Source organism: Oncorhynchus gorbuscha, linkage group LG01 (assembly GCF_021184085.1).
Source record: "Oncorhynchus gorbuscha isolate QuinsamMale2020 ecotype Even-year linkage group LG01, OgorEven_v1.0, whole genome shotgun sequence".
Taxonomy (NCBI): Eukaryota; Metazoa; Chordata; class Actinopteri; order Salmoniformes; family Salmonidae; genus Oncorhynchus; species Oncorhynchus gorbuscha.
The window spans coordinates 85,297,634-85,305,596 of record NC_060173.1 but is presented as its reverse complement, the minus strand read 5'-3'; positions in this window follow the sequence as shown (position 1 = coordinate 85,305,596).

Genomic DNA, 7,963 nt, shown 5'->3' with positions numbered 1-7,963 from the left:
CCTGCTCCAGAAGCTCCTGCAGGTACCGCCTCTGCTTGGGCAGCCGCGGGGTCATTAGCGGGCGGCCCTGGAAGTTGAACGAGCCCTGGGGAGGAGGCCGTGAAGTTACTATAGATCTCAGTGGAGAAACACATCAAATTAAATAGAAGTATTCACAGGGACTCACATAGAACCTGTTGGGTCTTGAGGCAGAACTTTCCCTCGCGGCCTCTGCCACACCCAGGTTAAATGCTGCCAACCTCTGTTCTCCCGGATCAGAGGCTGCTCAGCCTGAGAGAGAGAGAAAGTAGGTTCATCACTTGTTCCTGTCCCTCTGTGACTTCCTCAGCTTCTTCACTACTTGACTCAGTAGGTAAAAATAGGGTGAAAAACATTGTCTATTCTGAACTCTGGAGGTGGTCCCTTCGGGTAATTATTCTCCAGTAATCATGGTTTTGTATTGTTGTATTTCTATAATTGCTGAGGACGTGTAAGTGAGCTTGCCTGTTCCCTCTGCAGGTTTAGCTGATCTCTCTCCTGCTCATTGTGCAGTAGGAGGTTTTCCTCCTGCTCCTCTCTCAGTATCTCCACCCATGTACACCGGTACATTCTACTGAGCATGGTGCTTGCACAGGAAACACGACTCCTACAGAACACACAACAGCAGTAATGCAACAAGCTTCCCCAAGGATTAGTAACATATTTCAAAGGTAACAGCTGTGCCAGATGACTCTCACACTCTTCTAGCTCATCTGTTGGACACTGATCCTCTCAGAGTTGATGTCCCTCTACCTGCTCCTCTCTCCTCCACAAAGTTATTGTGCAAAAAAGATATTGCTTAAGCAACTGTTTGAAGCCATTCAATGGTCCTGATGAATGCAGCCCGTCCCCCTCAGTTACCTCTCCCATCTCCTCTGCCACCCCCTGTTTTCCGGTGGGGTTGCTAGACAACAGAAGGGCCTGTTCTGCCTTGTCTCTCTGCTGGCTGGCAGACACCAGACATTTACTGATGTCCAGCCCCTGGAAACACAAATTGTGTTTAGTAGTGTAGTAGTGTTACAACCAACCAGTTACAAAAGGGCTTTATAAGGAGTAAGTAAAATTGCACACATTGGAGAGAGTCCAGAGCACTCTGGCAGTGACAAAGTTCCTTTAGAACTTCATCCTGAAGGTGATGAGACAAAGTAAAGACGTTACATTTTCAAATGATCTCTGGACCTCAAACTAATTAAATATTTCTCTTCACTTTCAAACTTAACCCATTGCTATAGTCTTGTTGACAGCTATACTGCGTCAGTAACTTAGTCTGTGCAGTGTAGTAGACACAAACACTACTACAACGAGATCCCAATGGGGATCAAAACGTTCCACGCCTTGTGCATCTCACTAACTAATCACTGTTTTGGGAGCATATCAGAATTGTGGAAATCTACTTTTTCCAAATGACTTTTCTTTTGCTATCCATCACCTGAAACAATGATCCCAAATGTCTATACTGTATAATTTCTAGACTATACCATTAGCCCACCTGGGGTGTTGGAAGGAGAGGAGGCCAATGTTGTGGAAGGTAGAGGATGGACCGCTGGGTGGAGATGGCCCGGCGCAAGAGGAGCAGTGTCTCCCTCACATACCCCTCCACCTGGTTGTAGTCAAACGGGCTCTCCAACGATAGGGACGTGTAGTTCAGTTAGACCACCGGAACCTCACCTGTGCAAATAGGACACCGACTCTTACTTTTAGGTTTACACACACACACCTGTACACTGTATGTTCCGTAAAACACTCTCACACACCCACACAGGAGAGCAGGGAGTTAAAGAAATATGTGAGGTGGGGCCAAACAGCATACAGTAGGTGTGATCAAAAGACAGATCTGCTGGAAGGGCTTTGGCCTGCTTAAGGCTGTGGGAGTAGGCCAGTCTCTCTGACAGCTGGAAGATGGGTCTCTGGATCAGGATGTGTTTGACCATTTTCTGCTGGCCCTAATATCATGACACAATCATTAGATTATTACAGGATGTGACCTACTGGAATCAAACAAGGTTCAGAATGTCCATTTTCATCTGTCGCTCCGTCACCCTCCTCTCGCCACCGTTGGAAGTTTGTTGGGCGGCCCATCTCGGGGGCTCTCGTGCGTGGTCACGCAAGGGGTTGCGTGCGCCGGGAGGCCGAAGGTGGACCGGTGAGTGGTTGGGTCCGGCGGCGACTCTGGACGCGTGCTGGGCCCTTCTCACGGATCTCCCCAGCTACGGCGCTTGCCGGCCACGTTTACGCTGGGTCTCCGGCGGGTCACCTCGGCTGGCGCCTAGCAGCTAGGAGAACTGGTGTGGATCAGGGGAATCCGACTGTTTAATTAAAACAAAACATCCCAAAGGCCTGAGGTGGGTGTTGACGAGATGTGATTTCTGCCTAGTGCTCTGAATGTCAAAGTGAAGAAATTCAATGAAGCGCAGGTAAGCGGCGGGAGTAACAATGACTCTCTTAAGTAGTCCTTAGCGTTAGTAAGGGAGATAATGAGGTAGCCCTCTAGCAGGGCTCTTCCAATCCCTCCCTGTATGTCACCTGTTTTCAGTGTCGCTAACGATGCAAACCAAACTGGAGTTACCTCGGTCCTAGTCCGTACGCAAAGAAAGTCCTGCAGTTGGTGACGGCTGTTGATCGTTAACGGAAGGCGGCAGTTGGTCCTGGAATATGGGGCTTTCGGTCAAGCATGAAAATGTGAGGGCGGTTCCACCAGACTCAACGATTTGCTGCGGAGCTATTGTAAATGACTCCTGACTTGGACAGGAAGCCAATCAGAGAATGAACACATCCCTGGCTTTGGCTGGGAGGGGGAGACGGCTGATGAAAGTGTACTACTGACATCAGTCTGATCACAGAGCGGCTGTGGTGAAACGTTTAAACACGCGTCCCCTGTATACTTAGCTAACTCTAAACTGCGAAGGTTTGAATCAAATGCTGGCTTTGGCTGGACCCGCTAACAGTGGAGCACTTAATGGAGATAGAATGTGCTTAGCAGTTATGGACACTGCCAAGTCTCAGGTCCGCCTGGGTGCGGGACTCCACACATTCTATATGGGACCTCTCCTCCACTCTCTTTGGAGCATGTTGTGGAGATGGCATGTGTCTTACCATTAGCTGACACTACCAGGCCTCAGGCTTGCCTGAGTGCGGGACACCACACATTGTAGGTGGGGAGGTCTCCTCTACGCTCCCTAGACTCGAGGCGGAGACTAAACCCATTGGCCCCGCAGTGATAGGGCATTGCAAGGATCTGGATCATGCCCTACGAAGTAGGGAGAGGTATCTCCAGCTTGTCTGGGGAGGGAAGCCTACATCTGATGTGGGTAGTATCATCGACACCCATTGATTTGCTTCAGACCCATAAATCGGACGGAAGAAGCCTAGGTTCCCACTGGGCACGGATCACCGAATGTCAACTTGACGAAATTCAAAGGAGCATACCCACCTGTTGCGGTCGCACTCAAATCACCCAAGCACATTTGGTGTATGTGCTTGACTGAGGAGCCAATGGTGCAAGGCTATCATCTGTGGGATTATGACTGAACGCCTCTAAGTCAGAATCCCCCCTAAATGTAACGATACCGTAGCGCCGCGGATCTTCACTTGTCCCGGGATAGCCTGCTTCTTTTGGCAGGTGAGTAGAGCCTTTAGTGATCTCCTGATGCACACTGCATGTTTGTGGGGAACCTGGTGATGAATCACTCATAGACAACCTGATTCTGGGTCAGGGTTTCGTACGTAGCAGAACAGCTCACTCACTGCGATCTATTGAAAGTCAACCCTCGATCCAAGCTTTTGTCAGGGACGGAAGACGTTTTCCTCCACCATCCTCCTTCTTTACTTATGGTTTACCAGGTGGACACAGAAGGGCCAGAGGCCAGACACAGAGTGTGACAGAGCCCAGGCAGGAGGGTAGAAGGCGTAGATAGGTAGTGGGCTAGGTGGTGGTCGCCCATCCGCCCGGGTCGTCCTCTAGTGGGACTGTGTCAGGTTTGGACTCACTGTGGAAGTCAAAGGGTCACCAGGTGCACGAGGGGGCCTCCATCAAGGCGGGAGGCACTCAAGAGTCCGAGCAGGGGCGGCCGGACACGGGGGGCCGTGGAGTTGGGACTTGAATAATTTTTTATTTATTTAACCTTTTTAACTAGGCAAGTCAGTTAAGAACAACAGAGCAGGCAATTAATGTAAAATCGTGTGAGATGAAAAAGGACAAACAAAAGGGTGTGCCATGTATAAGGCTAGTCAGTGGATATTCTGAAAGTAGTTTGAGGCTTGTAGGTCACATGACCAGGGAACTATTGAAATGTAAAACGTTGAAAAATTCATGTAATTCATGCATGAGATAAATGGACAAACTAAAGGGTGTGCAATATAGAAGGGTAGTTAGTGGATATTCTGAACCTTGTTCGAGTCCAGTAGGTCACATGACCAAGAAGCTATTGAAATTAGAAAGTTGACCAAATTAATGTAAAATTGTGAGATGAAAATGGACAAACAAAAGGTTGTGCTGCCCAATGTGTAGGCCCACTGAGTTTACATTATGAACCTTGTTTGAGGTGTGTGGGTCACATGACCAAGGCACTATTGAATTTCAAAAATTAAAATAAATCATTTTAAATAGTGTGTAGTGTAAACCGACAAAAACAAGTGTGCGCAATGTGTGTCTATGCCATCGGATTAGCTAGAACCAGTTTTGAAAGTTTTAGGAGTAATGGTTAAAGAGCTATTGAAATTTGATTTGTCACTGTTGACGGACCCTAACTACTGTTGGTGGACTTAAGGAAAACTAAAGGAAAATATCTGACCTCTGTCACATTACCAAATGTTTTCAACATCTGAAGAGGACATCAATGACCTATTAATTGTATTCACTTATGTTACATCTCGCCTCTGTTTACTTACACACTCTTATTCCAACAGCATTTTATTTATAAATTGGTCCTGACCATTTTTTTAGAGCAAGGACGGCGTTGGGAAAGCGTTCCTCTCTGCTTCCAACACCACTGAGGACATCAGTTATGTTGATATTTAGCTAATTATTTCCCCAACAGATCAGTATTACACATGCCCATATTCCTTACTTTATTCCATGATGAATGAATGAGACGCACACTTGAATTCACTATATGTACCTGTACATTATGTTGTTGTCGTGGATGACATTAATGACTAGCTGGCAATGATTGGTTTCAATTGTTAATTTCTAAGCAATGATTGGAACAGCTACACAAGCAGCAGCAAGAGGTACACACCCGCTTGAACTTGGACTGCAGTTATCCAAAAACTAAAAGCAGAGTTAAAGGCCCAGTGCCGTCAAGTCATTTTCTTCTTTGTTTGGTGTCATATTGTACAATAGCTGATGAAACTAACACTGTAAAAGTGTGACAAAAATGTAGCAATGTTATTTCTGATAGTTGCTGGTTGAAAATATAATCTATACAGGACCTTCTAATCAGCAGGTTTACAAGGGCAGGAGTTTTGGGAAATTGGTTAATAGAGCAAAAATAAATCAAATTAAATTTTATTTTTCACAAACACATGGTTAGCAGATGTTAATGCGAGTGTAGCGAAATGCTTGTGCTTCTAGTTCCGACAATGCAGTAATAACCAACAAGTAATCTAGCTAACAATTCCAAAACTACTACCTTATAGACAAGTGTAAGGGGATAAAGAATATGTACATAAAGATATATGAATGAGTGATGGTACAGAGCGGCATAGGCAAGATACATGTAGATGGTATTGAGTGCAGTATATACATATGAGATGAGTATGTAAACAAAGTGGCATAGTTAGTGGCTAGTGATACATGTATTACATAAGGATGCAGTAGATGATATAGGATACAGTATATACGTATACATATGAGATGAATAATGTAGGGTATGTAAACATTATATTAGGTAGCATTGTTTAAAGTGGCTAGTGATATATTTTACATCAATTCCCATTATTAAAGTGGCTGGAGTTGAGTCAGTGTGTTGGCCGCAGCCACTCAATGTTAGTGGTGGCTGTTTAACAGTCTGATGGCCTTGAGATAGAAGTTGTTTTTCAGTCTCTCGGTCCCAGCTTTGATGCACCTGTACTGACCTCGCCTTCTGGATGATAGCAGGGTGAACAGGCAGTGGCTCGGGTGGTTGTTGTCCTTGATGATCTTTATGGCCTTCCTGTGACATCGGGTGGTGTAGGTGTCCTGGAGGGCAGGTAGTTTGCCCCCGGTGATGCGTTGTGCAGTCCTCACTATCCTCTGGAGAGCCTTACGGTTGTGGGCGGAGCAGTTGCCGTTCCAGGCGGTGATACAGCACGACAGGATGCTCTCGATTGTGCATCTGTAGAAGTTTGTGTGCTTTTGGTGACAAGCCAAATTTCTTCAGCCTCCTGAGGTTGAAGAGGCGCTGCTGTGCCTTCTTCACGATGCTGTCTGTGTGGGTGGACCAATTCAGTTTGTCTGTGATGTGTACGCTGAGGAATTTAAAACGTACTACCCTCTCCGCTACTGTTCCATCGATGTGGATAGGGGGGTGTTCTCTCTGCTGTTTCCTGAAGTCCACAATCATCTCCTTAGTTTTGTTGGCGTTGAGTGTGAGGTTATTTTCCTGACACCACACTCCGAGGGCCCTCACCTCCTCCCTGTAGGCCGTCTCGTCGTTGTTGGTAATCAAGCCTACCACTGTTGTGTCGTCCGCAAACTTGATGATTGAGTTGGAGGCGTGCGTGGCCACGCAGTCGTGGGTGAACAGGGAGTACAGGAGAGGGCTCAGAACGCACCCTTGTGGGGCCCCAGTGTTGAGGATCAGCGGGGTGGAGATGCCTACCCTCACCACTTGGGGGCGGCCCGTCCAGTACCCAGTTGCACAGGGTGGGGTCGAGACCCAGGGTCTCGAGCTTGATGACGAGCTTGGAGAGTTGCAAACCTCTGCCAACAACAGCTGGTTTTCAGGTTCCCCCTCCCACTGGCCTGGGAGAGCATAGACCCACCAACTGGGGAGCCAGGCCCAGCCAATCAGAATGAGTTTTCCCCACAAAATGGTTTTATTATAGACGGAAATACTCCTCAGGTTCATCAGCTGTCCGGATGGCTGTTCTCAGACGATCCTGCAAGTGAAGAAACTGGATGTGGAGGTTCTGGGCTGGCATGGTTACAGTTGTGTGGCCGGTTGGACTTACTGCCAAATTCTCAAAAATTGTTTTCAGACGGCAAACAGTAGATAAATGAACATTCAATTCTCTGGCAACAGCTCTGGTAGACATTCCTCTAGTCAGCATGCCAATTGCACGCTTCTTGAAAACTTGAGACATCTGTGGCATTTTGTCTCCAGCACAAGGTGCACCTGTGTAATGATCATGCTGTTTAATCAGCTTCTTGATAATCCATCCACCTGACAGGTGTGGCATATTTTGGCAAAAGACAAATGCTCAATAACTTGGATGTAAACAAATTTGAGAGAAATACACTTTTTGTGGGAATAGAACATTTCTTTTAATGTTGCGTTTATATTTTTGTTCAGTATACATTGATCATTATGGACGCAATATTATTTGTATTTGTTAAATGGCAGCCAAGCATCGATCATCATGTCACCAGAATAAGACTCAATATTTATCGGAAAGGAGTATAAAGCTCACCACCCTGTGATGTTCATAATTTATTTAATTTGTAACCTAATAAACTGCAAGCTTTCCCGAGTTGTAGTGGGAGGACCACAAAACATATCACGTGATGCCATTTCTCACATAATTAATTTTAGACACAAAATGTCAAGCAAACAAGTTGTCTGTTGGCATTTACACAATTTTAAGAGCAATTCATGTTTCCATCAGCCCAGTCATGACTTTCTTTCATGCGTCAGGTCATCAATGCACTATTTTTTTTAAAAGTGCACTTAAATTACTAAAAGTTAACTGATAAACACTGACAGCCTTATAAATTATGTATAGCGTTAATGACTGCTGGGTTATA